This window comes from Anas acuta, chromosome 9 (genome assembly GCF_963932015.1).
Source record: "Anas acuta chromosome 9, bAnaAcu1.1, whole genome shotgun sequence".
NCBI lineage: Eukaryota > Metazoa > Chordata > Aves > Anseriformes > Anatidae > Anas > Anas acuta.
Window position 1 is genome coordinate 20,857,731 of NC_088987.1, and position 13,931 is coordinate 20,871,661.

The 13,931-nt window shown below is 37.1% G+C and overlaps 1 long non-coding RNA gene across 4 annotated transcripts in view; it reads right to left on the reverse strand.

Annotated features, from left to right (window-relative positions):
- Positions 1 to 13,931, reverse strand: part of LOC137861278 (uncharacterized) — a 122,052-nt gene that overhangs the window by 90,203 nt on the left and 17,918 nt on the right. The window contains exon 1 of one of the 4 annotated variants that reach the window (XR_011099510.1): positions 9,640 to 9,664. The exons of the other annotated variants lie outside the window; for them this stretch is intronic. This is a non-coding gene — a long non-coding RNA (uncharacterized lncRNA). Of the gene's footprint in view, positions 1 to 9,639; positions 9,665 to 13,931 lie in introns of those variants that run through there. 4 annotated transcript variants of the gene reach the window in all.

A 13,931-nucleotide genomic window follows, 5' to 3' on the forward strand; every position in this document is an offset into this window, starting at 1 on the left:
TAAAAGTACTTGTTTTACCATGGCTGAAACAGCAAAGCATTTCTTCATTACATTTATGAATATAACTGATGAAGACCACAGTCAATAAATGCTTTTGAGTGAAGTAAACAAAGTTGGATAGATGGCCTCAGTCACCCAAAACACACTGTGAACAGTAGTTGTTTACCCTGATTTTGTCAAGGCCTCTAACACAGTCTCCCATAGGCTTTTTGGCACCATAGTGGTGCAATACGTGCTGGATAAGAGGACAATAAGATGGGTGGAAAATTGACCAGACTGCTAGGCTTTAAGAGTTGTAACCAGTGATGTCAGCTGTCAGCCAGTAGCTAGTGCAGTCACTCAACCAATACTGTTTAAATTTGTTTGTTAATGGCCTGAACAACAGGACAAAGTGCAGCCTCGCAAATTTGTAGATGACACCAATCTTGGGAAGCAGTCAATATGTTAGGGGGCAAGGCTGTTATTCAGAAGAACAAACTGACAGCAACCTCATGACATTCAACAAGAGCAAGTGCAAGGTCTTGTGTGTGTGATGAAATAATCCCATGCAAAAGGGGGTTACCTGCCTAGGAAGCAGCTTCACAGAAAGGGATCCAGGGAGTTCTAATGGACAAGAAGTTACATGTGACTAAACAGTCTGCTCTTGCCACCAAGAAAGCAAACTGCATCCTACACTAGTAGTAATGTAGCCACCAGGTGCATGGAAGTGATACTTTTGCTCTACTCAATTCTCATGAGACTGCACCTGGACTACTGTGTCCAGTTTGGGGCTCTCCATTACAAGGAGGATATTGACATACTAGGTCAAGTTCAGCAGAGAGTTGGCATTATGAATGGATTGGTACCATGATCAGCCAGCTATAAGCATCTGAAATTCTCCTCACTATATATATGTTCTGAAAGACAGAATAAAGGAGAGAGAAGTCTTCAGCACAGAAAGAAGATTCAGGCTGAAAATCCTATTCCAGGTGCTCTCCTTGAAAATCCACCATTTTTCCAAGACAAAATCATCTCTAGTTGATTAAAAATAAATAAATAAATCAGGTTGTCAGCAATTGTTGAAGCAAAATATAGATGTGTGACAAGGTAATAAAGAGCTGGGGCCTACAGACTTGCATGGGTGCACGCTTCTCCAAACAAGTTTAAAAATACTTTCTGCTTCCCCACAAACCCGTATCAGTGAAAAAATGCTTCACTTTTTCCGTTATGCAAATTCATACTGGTACTTTTTATTTCTAATTGAACATCCATGCTCAAAATCATAGTCAAACATTAATCCCAGTTCCTTACGTTTTCATTAATGTTACGTGACTGGTACCTGCAGTAAAATCATAGATAGTGGTCCCACAGTGACAGTAGTCCTTGTCTCTAATCTTGAACTGAGAAATGTCTAAAAATACACAAGTTTCCTGCAAAATCCAGTCCTGCCCCTAATTTATAGTTTGCAAGCACCATTACAGGTTGGTCTGCAGCTATCCCCAAAATAATGAAACACAAATGCTACCTTGCATATTTATCTGGAAAAGCCCCAGCCAGTAAAGAAAGAGTTAAGCAATGCAACAGCAAAACCCTTCCTATCTGGGCAATCCATGGCACTAAAAGAACAATTGCTCTTATTTCCACTCTGCTTATAGGGAACCAGCAGGCCTTTTACTCATTTTTATTTATTTCTTTGATCTTCTCTCCCCTTGAACCTTACTGTACTTCCTTTTACAAGTTTTCCAGTTCTTTGGCAAAGGTGTACCTATCAACACCATCTGGCTGCATGCAAAGAAACATTACTACATGCTTCCCTAAAGACAAGCCTGCTGTGCTAGCCATGAGCCACTGACATGATTTCCAGCTCAGCGCTTCAGAAGACTTCTACTCAAACACCATTGCTTACATTTCCTCACTAAAGAGAGAGGAAGGAAAAAACCCAAACCCTCCACTGGTCTGTAATGACAGGGGATATGTCTCATGTTTTATGAACACAAAAATTCCAGGCTCAATTATGTGTTACTACTAGTTGTTCTGCCTGCCAAGCCACTGTTCTGTTTCCAATAAATATGCAGCAACAAAATGAAAGCCCAAAGTACAGACCCTATACATTGCTTGTAAGTACTGCTTTTTTGCACATTAAACCATCACGGGACAGGTTTTACATCTTAGGAAGTGTGTTGGCAAACCTTGGCGATTGTAACTATGTTTTACCAAAATATTTAACCAACTGAGTAATAATAGGCTCTATTTATCATACTCACAAGTGGTGAGCAATTCGTGCTTTCCAGCTGTAGACTTATGACAAAATAACATTAGAAACTGCATTCTTAAACCAAAGCCTGTCATTTGTTAGTTAATTTCCACAAGTACATATTTGTATGTCTAAATATTGTAGGCAGGGCTCCCATGACAAATTAAAGCTAATGGAAATTGCATGCATCTCCTAATTCTTGGAATTGAAATAATATTAGCACTGCATGCAATACTAAATGAAAGCTCACTACGAGCCTCTTAAGCACAGCGCTTTCTTCCGCTCACTACCTTTGGCTATGCAGTCAGTTCCAGTTTATATTCAGACACTATTCATCGTTAAGCTGCTTTGACTAATTAACTAAACTGAGCGTTACATTGGTTGAAGTGTCATAATCTGTTCACGTCAAGCTCAGCTCCATCTAGTGATATCCTTATCAGAACCTCAAATACGGACAGATATTACAAGCACTATTTTTTGCCCTTTGAATCCCACAGGGTCTAAAGCTGAGGCCCCTGCAACGTGCTTCATCTCGATCACATTCCAAACCCATGTTTCTTGCCATCCTGGCTGTCGCACAGAGCACTGTACTATATTTGGGGCTTAGCTTGAAAACAGTCAATGGCAATCTTGGGCTAAAAGTTCTGAATGAAATACATTTCAATACAGTGATTTGTAAAGAAAACAAGAAAAATATTATGAAGACAACTTGCAGTTAATGCTTGGATGTGCATTTTGAGGCCTACATCTTTCAAAGTAAAACAATAAATTCAGAGGTTTACTACTTTGCACCAAACAGTCCATGACCCAGGAGCATTCCATGCTTGGGCACCATCTTGACATAACTCCAGTAAATAAATTTTGCAGAGCAAAGGCCAGCACAGTGCTTAAAAATAATCTCCTGCTTCACTATTTCAAATCTATCCATATATTTTGTATACGTGTATATAAATAGTAATCAAAGATGGAAGGAAATTTTTAGATCACTGCAAGACCTATACAGAAACCCAGCTTCTAACAAGGAATGCAAATAAAGTCCTACAGCCTTAGAAGTTTCAAATAAGTTGTTTTCAAGTTTGCCATTACTATTCTTCTCAAACTACAAATAGATGCTTTATATTTATCCTAAAGAAAACACAAATCTGTTCTTTCTCTTAAGATGCAGGGAAGGTGTGACTCAAATATACCCTAAATAAAAAATAATAATAATTTAAAAAAAAAAAAAAAAAAAAAACATGAAAAAGACCTTGTTAATGATGTTAATGACCTTGAAGACAGACACTACTTTATTATATTGGGCAGTGTTAAGCACAAAAATCCTATAAAAATGAGAATAATATATCATATACTTTTTATCACAACACTAAGTCATTGACCGTGAATTCAGAAGGCAGCTATGCATAGGTTATATTAATAATCTTGAATATCTTGTTTTATACTGGATTTCTGTGAAGTTTTAAGTTCCTCATTCACTAATTCTTTCAGCATAAAAATGAGCTGGTGCCAAATGAAATTATCAGGCAGCAGGTTTAAAAGGAACAAAAGGAAGTACTTTTCCACACAGTGAATAATTTGTCTGTTTCCTTGCCACAGAATGTTTTGTGTGCCAAAGTCATAGACCAGTTAAAGAAATAAATCTATGGTTTGTCCAGTTTGAGACAGAGTTTCACTAAGGCCTATTATATAAATAAGGCAAACATAATCAGCAGTTCAGGAATTCCCAAAAACACAGAAAGCTGTATGGAAGCTGATAGAGCAAACACAGGGGAATGCCACTCCACTCTCCACCCCCACCCCCCTTTTTTTTTTCACCTAAATAAATTTGTCAGAGGCTACTGTCAGAAAGAGAGGTTATGGGCCCAGCTTACTCTCAGCTAAGCCTACATGGCAAGTTTTACATTCTTACATTTCTTTTCTTTTCTTTTTTTTTTCTTTTTTTTCTGTTCTCTTACAAGATTGCAAAGTAGTCCACTTTTGACAACATATAGAAAAAAAATTTCTACTTTTTTTTTCTAGTAGCCTAGTTGCATCTACGTTATAAAGGCAAATACTCCATAACTTGCAACTGTATAGCCTGCTCTTCTTAGATCAGACAATGCTTGGATAATCACAGCTTGTTAAAAATATCTATTTAACGTTTGTATCTCAGTTTAACTATAATCAAGCTGTGTATTTATAGCTACTCTGACCACAAGAAAAAATTATTGTCCCCTACATTTAGTTCCTTAGAACAGATGAATATGAATAACACATATCAACACCACCTACCAGTTTTCCATATGTTACAATATAGATTATTTTCCATCTCCAAAACAGCTCTCTACATACCTATACACTGGTATCATTTACTATGGGAAACGGTAGCTCAGGTGATGCTTGGCTCTCAGTTAACTCTCTTCATTTTTGCAGTAGCAGATGTTGCCATAATTCTTTTTCATAGCATCACCTTTCTGGTTTTATCTACGAAGCGGGCTGTCAAATTTATCTTCTGCTTAGATCATCAGCAAAAAAAAATCAGGGTAGGTTGTTGTTTTTTTTTATGGGAAAAAAAAAAAAAAGAAAAAAAAAAACAGCTTTTTGAGCTAGGTGAAGCATACATGTTGTTCCAACTAGTTTGTTTTATATTTTAGTAGCAGAAAGAACTAAAGGTCCACATAAATTCTTTGTTAAATCATGAAGAAGAGTAAATCAAATTCTTTGAAGTTTGTCATAATATTCTCAGGAAAATTTTTCTAATAAAGTCCTGAAATACCCTGAAATTTTGGCAGTTATAAGGCTTATGGAGTGACTAAGCATTCCTGATGAGAATGACTATTATTCTGAAAGAGTTTTAAAAATTGTTTAAGTTAACCTACTGTGTAGATACTCTTCTTTAGAACATAAACTGAATATAAGTTAATTTATTTCCATGTCTAACCTAAATTAAAGCCATTTTAATTCTGAATGAGGGTCCAGAGAGGAAACTGATGTTATTTAAGAAATCCATATTAAATTCCAATGGATAAAGATTCAGATTAATTTCTCTAATGCACACCCATCAAGAGGTCACAGCTGCTTTTACAGAAGTAATGGATACATGTTCAGCTGGTACATAAGATAACACAGTAGACTTCTTTTTATGTTATTTCTGGAAACCCAATCTATGCCAAAAAATGCATTTAGTTTTCTATAGAAACAGAATACCCGAATATTAGTTCATAGCCTTCTTGTCAGAGACAGGTACTTGAAAATCATATGACACCTTATGAAAATATATCATTTAATTTCTAAACAAAATGTTGCTGAAAAATATGTGGGAAGAAGCTAATCAGAATCATTAAAGGGTGAATGGAAGATACTGTTCATAAAACAGCTGAGTAAAAACCAGAGTTCTTGAAGAAACTCCTGCTCGCTCCACTAGTTTTATCAGCATTCCGTATAATGTGATTCATGGCCAAGAAGAACCTGCAGTCAGGCAAACATTTGAGCAAGTTATTTGTTCTGAAAGTTTCCAGATCAAATTACAGTAAGAAAATGTATTTAATCTATAAGGTCCAGGGAAGTGCTTCTTCCATTTATTTAACCAGATTTTCTAGTAAAGTTCCAAAACACCATAAATTTTTGGCTGTTATAAGGCTGATGAAGTTATTAGGTGTTCCAGTTTGCAGATGACAACAAATTCCACTTGTAAGAGACGATTAAATCCCTACACACTGGTGATCTGCTTTAGCAACTCAATTAGGAATTAAAAAAAAAAAAAAAAAAAAAAGATTTTGTACATAAACATGCAATATTTCACATGTTAGAAAGTTAACTTGCAACAGACTCAGGTTAGTAAGAGCATGAACTGCAATAGTTAACTATCAGGTCAGTAAGATCGTCTTGGATACCCTATTCCCAATCTGGTATTTCATGTAGATCTTTCACATATGGGATTACAAACTGAAAAGCACAAGTTAGCTTTAATTCAGTTCCAATTAACTTGCTCTAGAAATAACAGCTTTCCAGTGGAAAACTTTGTCTATAATTAAAACTCTGATCTATGATTGACTCAAATTGTTTACTGATTCAGCATTTTCCTTGTATGAAAACCTTAAGGTCAAATGCAGGTTTCTGACCGATACAAAGCAGATTTAGTTAGTTTTCAATCCAATCAAGAAAGAAATAAAGATATAGCTTTAACTGCAGTGTGTTTCTGTCCACAGTGAATAACAGATTATCTCAGTGCATGGGTGGGGGGAAAATCTATCTGCACAGTAACTATGCAAAAACATTCTCAGCTTCTTCATTCTCTTGCTTCTCTGCACAGCTGAAAAAAGAGAATGAGGATATTGCTGGTGTATGTAAGAACTGGGCATCCCAAAGAATGATGGCTTATCTCTCAGAGGAAAGTCATTATCTGGTCCACATGTTGCAAACCATATGGGCATTTCAGAGGCCACCTGGACTTCCTGAGATTTAAAACAGTAAACATCTCTCAAGGAGGGCTTATAACTCATTCAAGGCACAAGCAAAGAATGAGCATTTCAAAAGAAAAAGCATTTTTATGTTAGAAAATAACTGGGGAGTTTAAACAAACAAACAAAAAAAAAAAAAAAAAAAAAAAAAGGTCTGGAAGGAAATGCTCTGTAACCAAACATCCAGACAAACACATTAGCACGTTGATGAGATTCTGATTGCTAGTCACTGATGACCCAGCATCATACAAATTGAATGGAAGTTTCCAGCTTCCATCATCAATACATGAACTCAAAAATAAACTGTTCAACCTAGCAGCTGCTACAGTGCTATACCTATAGAACCTGAACAAGCTCAGTTCATCTCTCCTGAAGTCATCTGTGTCAGTGGAGAAACACTTGGAAGATAAGAAGTCATTTCTTTTATTTTATTGATTCTTGTGTAATAAATAAGTTTGTGTCTCTGTATGTGTGCATGTAATCAAGCACTTAAGGACAAAGGTTTGATTGTTGTTTTTGTTTGTTTTAAGTAAGAGCACAAGGTGAAAAGTTTTTCCAATTACCTGAATGCTGTAGGGTCTGTAATTGCTTGTCATCTCTTGCAGATGTGACCTCCTTAGTGAGGTTCTAACCCCCCAGAATGTCCTGATACTGCTATCAGCTGACTTTCAGGGGTCCTGTGGATATCAGCCTCTGCATGGGGAGACCTGAAGGGAAGATAAATTTCTCACATACATACAGGCCAATTGTAAGAAAAGTCTCCCATACTAAGGTAAAATATTTAAACTACATTCTATGTTTTAGGGGAGAGCTACAGCACAGATTGCTCGTGTTGTTAAATGTCATCTGCAATGTTTTACAATGTACAGATCTTTTAGTACTGCTTTATATGTGCATTATTATTTTAACACTACATAACTGCATGTGAATTTGGTGTTCATGAAAATGAACAGACTATTAAAAAGGCTTGAACCCACCAGCCTTTGGGGAAACACCTCTCTATGACAGTCCTCTACAAATGGCCAGCATTGCATTGTTGAGCCTTTCTTGAATTTCTGCCGATGACAATGGATCCTGTAATGAGGCTAGAATCAACGCCTCTAAACTAAATGGGAAGAAAACAAGAAAGGGAACTGGGACATGGCAAAAGGAAATACAGTGAGAGCAAAGTCATTTAGGAGGTCAAGAAAAAGGAAATAGATGAGAAAATAAAGAAGGAAGTAGAGAAATATTCGGTATAAAGAGAGTAAAGAGGGTTTTTTCCACCTTTCCCTCCCTGGCTGCTGGTGCTGTGTCAGGTGTGTACTTGTCACTTCTGTGAGAACTCACAATCACCGGGGAGAGGAAAAATGATCTGATGGCACTGTTCTGATCTGCAGCTTGCACGGATCAACAGTAGCATGAAGCATTCATTTTGGTTTAAAAATGCTTCAGCATATCCAAAGTGCTGAACTGGGTAAGAATACAAACACGTGAAGCTTTATTCTGTTGCACACTATTAAGAGCTGAAGCTTCAGTCACTGAATATGTTCTCAGTACAATGCACAACCTCATTTATCTATCCTCACTTATCCAAAACATTTTGTGACAGACGGTATCCACAGTCTGATGTGACTGTTCTCCTGAGCATAGGTAACAATAAATTCATCCCATGACACTGCATGCATACTTGTCTTAAAGAAACAGGGCTACATCTTCAGCCAGAAAAAACGATTTTCAGCAGAGCTTTAGGTAGCACCGGAGGTGGCACCTACATCATTTCTCAGCAACTGAGCCAGGTGCAGCCAATGGCAACTTCCACTTGGTTATTTAAGTATTGACTTACAGAGATGTATTGACAAAAACAGAGAATTTTTAAGAAAGGATGCCCTTTTCAGGAAATTTAGCTCAAGGACTGCTGTACACAAACTCTTCAGATTTAATTTTGTTACTATAAGACTTTTTTTCAGTTTACACTGTATCACTCCCTTTTTTCTTCATCTTTAGCTTCTTTTTATCGCACCTGAGGTTATGATCTTCTGTTCATGCCATTAAGCTCAGGAGACTGTATAGAGGCAGGGGTAACGTTTTTATGCAGGAAGAGAGTTCAGGTCTCTTCTCGCAGAACATATCTATTTCTTTCCCCCAAGAACTACAAACTAGAACTAGATAAAAAAGCAGGATTAAGACATTCGTCACAGACATGAAGAACAGTAGCCAACAGAGCCACTGCAGACAAAGCTACAAACATATCATAATGGAAAATATACTGAAATATGAGAGAGACAGAGAGAGAGAATTTGCCCTTGAACAGAATTTGAAAGTCCTATTTCCAGCTGTGCCATTGGTGTCCTGGGTGGCTGCATGCAAGTTCTTTCACCCTTTTACACCTCTATTCTGTAGTTTGTGCGTGGTGGAAACAACACTAAGTACCCTTGTAAATCGCATTGAATTGTATGAAGAACTAAGTCCGGTTAATAGATAACTGGCAATATCACATTAAAGCAGGCCCTTCTAATCCCAGCTCTTCCCATACCATCATTCCTTCCAAGAAGTCACTTCTAACAGTTGTTTTTTTATTGCAAAAAACAAAGTTTCAAGTGATTACATTTATAATTTTAATAATGTAAGAGCCTTACAGTAAGATACCACACAACCAAGAATTCATTACTTTTCCTTTCACATTTTATTAAAAGTACACTATGAATTATTTAAACTTGTCAAGATAAATTAATTTAGTACATGTTGTGATACGGTATATTCTGGCTGTAATTGTGTTTGCTGCTTACTGAGTATAGCAATTCACAAAGTCCAGTAATATATTTTTCCAGCCATTAGAAACAGCAACCATGGGAATGTTGCATCATTTTCATTCCTGAGATTTTTTACTTACTTTTTTACAAAGAGTTGAAGTTAGGTTATTGCATTGAAAAAAAAAAAAAAAAAAGAAACAGCAAAAATACTGAACAGTTCTGGAGTTTTCTCACCTACCTCTTCTAATTCAACTTTAGTCAGCAGAACTGACTAAACTTTTTTCCTCAGCAGAACCTAGGAAAAATCCCAGGAAAACCAGTTTTCAGAAGGTGCCTTGAAGAAAAAAAAAAAAAAAAAAAAAAAAAAAGTGAGATTTAATTTGGTATTATTTAATTCTCATTAGAACATACAACCAAGGTCCCAAGAAAGTCAGTAAAAATTTTGCCTCTGACACGAGTGAAGGAGGAGACTCAATCCAGTTCCTAAGCATAGGTTTCCAGGGCCATGTGAGACATCCTGGGGGACTTCACCTGGCTCCAGCTGACAGTCTAGCACTGCTCACGTTTCCTGTATATTCTGCTCATGTACATGCCAGCCTTACTGGGAATGCTTGGATGGCTGGATTCAATCACCTCATGTAGGTGATTGAATTGAGCCCAAGATATCTCCCGTTGGACATCTCAGGTTCACAGTGGCATACACAGATACCTTTTTGTGTGACTGTCTACTGACAACCCCAGCCTAAGAGAGCTGATAGCATTCCTAACAACTACACATGTATAAAGGTAAAAATTGTACAAGCAACTTTTCCAAAGCATTCTGCAAGGCAAATTTCTTGAAGAATCAGCTTTCAGAAAAACAGACTCTTTTTTGATAGTTTTGCACATTCCCAAGAATAACAAATGCTCCTAAGAAAGTAATGAGCAGAAAGTCTTATGAAAAGTCTTATGCCATTATCAGCATGTGAAAGAGACACAGTGGTTCATTTTTACCAAAATTGGATACTCCAGATTTCTCAGATTTTAATGGAAGTTGTAAGTTCTCTGCATGTTTAGAAACCAGACAATCTACTGTTCAATTTATGCTAGAAATGACAGCTGTATTGAGCTTTCTGGGGAAATTAATCAAGAAAGCAATCTCATTATCAGGGAGGAAGCTCAATTTAGGAAGAGAGATGCAACAGTCTCCCAGAATCAATTAATGCTTGTTATCCAGGACAATGGCATTTGAAACAGCAATAGCACTAGAAAGCTGGAAACATATCAAATTTAAGGCAAGCTCAAGTTTGTTTGAATGAACTCAAAATCAGATGTTTTTCACCATGAACTTAGTAATAACTTTTACAGCACATAATGTCCTAATTTTAAAATTTGATATTAAAGCCACATTTTGTAAAAAGTCTATAAATGGAAGCCTTTATCATGTTATACAACATTCCTGAATATTCATAAGTGTTAATGTTGTTTCCTTAGAGGTCATTCAGTTCAGGAAGGCTGATTTAGATCTTGGTGCAAGTAGGAACTTCACACCACTTTGGCAGAAAACATAGCATTTAAGCTTCTGTAAGCAGCAGACAGACTTCTTGAGATTAGGTATATTTAAAGACACCGAACCAGGTTCTCCATTCACTGCAGTTGTCTTTCTGCAGCACCATCCTTCCCCCTCTCATCTGCAAACTGAAGAGACTGCTCCAGTATTACTGGAAGTGAGAGTAGACCACGTTCTCCTTTCCTTTCTGACCAACTCCAACAGCAGACATCCTCACCCCAAGCACATGTCAGGTCTAGACCTAATACGCCTGAACATCAGGGATGAATTATATAGCGGATCACGCCTATGACCTGGCACAGTTTCTCTAGGTTGCCTACTGTAACGTAGGCAACTTCCATACATTTGCATAAGCAAGTCATTGACTATTTCTGTAGAGCTGTTTGCTCCTATTCACAATTTCCCATCTTCTTTCTCTTTCCAGACAATTTCATCTGTGCCTTGAAAGATTTATCCTGCTCTTGCCGTCCTCACAGCACTTGCTGATGACTGGCTGAAAAGCAATAGCCAATACAGAGAAAATTTGCCTTGCATCCCAAGGACAAGATGGACACACAGACCCTAAAATTGCATCCATTAATCTCTGGGCCTAGAGGAAATGTTCAGAAGTTTTCATCAGTGATAAATAGCTGTAGTGCAAGAATGGAGCGAGGGATAATATTACCACACACAAATTGAGTATTTTAGGCTGAATTAAAGGGTGGTCAAAACAAGCTCATAAGTCTAGCTGCTAGGAAGGAGAAAGAGTGACAGAAGAACAGGTTTGATTCAGAACAAATGAACCTTCTCAGAATATTAAGAATATTTGGGATGAGCTTTGAAGCAATTACAAGGAAAAACTATATTGGGAAGGTCTAGATTGGCCCCATTCTTCTCTGAACAAACATTAACTGCTTTATTATAACAATCACTTTTAACATTCATGTAATACTCATCCTTATGGAAAAATCCCCAAGTTCTGCTCCTGGTTTGGAAAGCAGCATCAGCCCCAGCACATGCTGGTGTATGAGAGGAAATAGAGAAGAGAATACCATATCCAATTGATCCTTCAGGGAGATTTGAAGGAGAATGAATGCAGATTTGGAATTATGCCAGAACACTGGGGCTACTATGCCCGTTCCTACAAAAAGGGCCATTGGACTGTTAACAGCCATAAGCAATCAGGCCCCCGGTTTCACATCTCATCAGCAAGACTAGACTACATATTCATTAAACTCACGCTTGCTTTTAAATTTTCTTAGCTTCTGTTGGTGGTGGGCTTCATTCTTTTAATTCTTGCACCAAAAAAGTGCATCCCTTTACTTTTTATTCCTTTCAAATTTATAGCTGACTCATCTAGCACTACACCAAATTGTAAATGAAGAAATTCTACACTGGCAAGAAGAACAGATATAGCACCTTAACAGGTTCTTAATACTGCTAATATCTATGTGCCATTCCTCATGCCACTTGGGATTCCCCCACGCCCCACTAAGATCGCTGAAACCACAGGATTCTTTGTAGTTGTTTTTAAAAGAAGGTGGCACACAATAAAACAAACTCTTCAACATATGCCGATAAAGAGGAGAAAATGCATAAACAAAGGATTTCTTCTTTATTTACTTCAGTGTCCTGATAAGCTGCAACATTTTTTTCTCTCTCTCTTTTTTTGTTTTTCGCTCAATCTTCATACTCCATTATTAAATCATTAATAGTCACAATATTAAATAGTAAAACCAATTTAGGGGGGCGGGAGAAAATGAGCATTTAATTATTAAGTGCTTCAGGAGAGAACATTATTCTTATCTAGCAATCTAAAAACAAAACACATGTATTTTCACAGGAAAATATAGGTGAGCAGGTAGCCTGGAGAAAGAAATCCAGCTTTGCCTAAAGCTTCAAAATAGAATATTTTTTTCTCTATTCAATATTTTACAAAATAGAGCCGTGCTGAAAACTCAGATCTTCAAAAATGCCTGAAGATTAACTCTGTGGATCTCAAAGGCCTTACTGTTTTAAACCTTTCTTCAGAAATATGCCCGTTAAGTTTACAACTCTTACAAAGCAGTATTTTCTAAAAGAACACCATACTCCTTCCAGGTATGCTTCAACTGTTCTGGGGAGGAAACCTGCATTTTCCAGTGTTCTGCCTGAACGACAGCCTTGAGAGCGCATTCTCCAGCTTTCTGAAACGCTGTATTTTTCAAGAGGTCTCTAGTTAAATGTTCTAAAATTACTTTTTTTCCTCCTCCTCCAATAGCACACACATCATTGTTGCAGTGTATCTGACAAGCAGATGAACACTAAGCTACTTAATTTGTTCAAGGCACCAAAAAAATCATGAGTTTGTTTTAAAAGCATCGGTGTCAACCAAGTCAGATGTAGGCTCTTCAATTACATAACATTAAACACACACACACAAAAAAAAAATATGAACAACCCTCTTGAAGTAAATTTCCTTGGTTAAGAAAAGGAATGATAAGGAATGATATTTGCAGTCCCTTAGGCTGCAGATTCCTCAACTGATGCATGTGTGTTCATCCTACTTGGATAATACTCTGAGTTTCCAGACCATGCTACATTTTTCAAAGTTTCAGACTGTCACCTTCCTTGTTAGCTCTGTAATAGGAATGAAGCATGCAGTAAGCAGTATATCTACAATCACTGAAGGATGCTATTAAAAAAGCTAAAGAGAAATAGCAGAAAGTAGAACTCAGGTTTCCCAATTAAAAAAAAAAAAAAAAAAAAAAAAGATTAAAAGGATTAAATCACTGTGCTGCATTAATTTTGATTATTAAAATTATTTACACGCAGTTCAGTGATATTAGCAGTCAGACATCCATGCTGTCCACAGGGCTTATACCAAATCAGAGGAGTTAGAGTAATATTGTGATACCGTTTTTAGAGTGAAAGAATCCCTCAGTTAGAGCCTTCTGCAAGCAAGACAGGCAGAATTCATGCAACCACCATTTTCCTGCACTACTCCGGTGTTCACCTAGGTG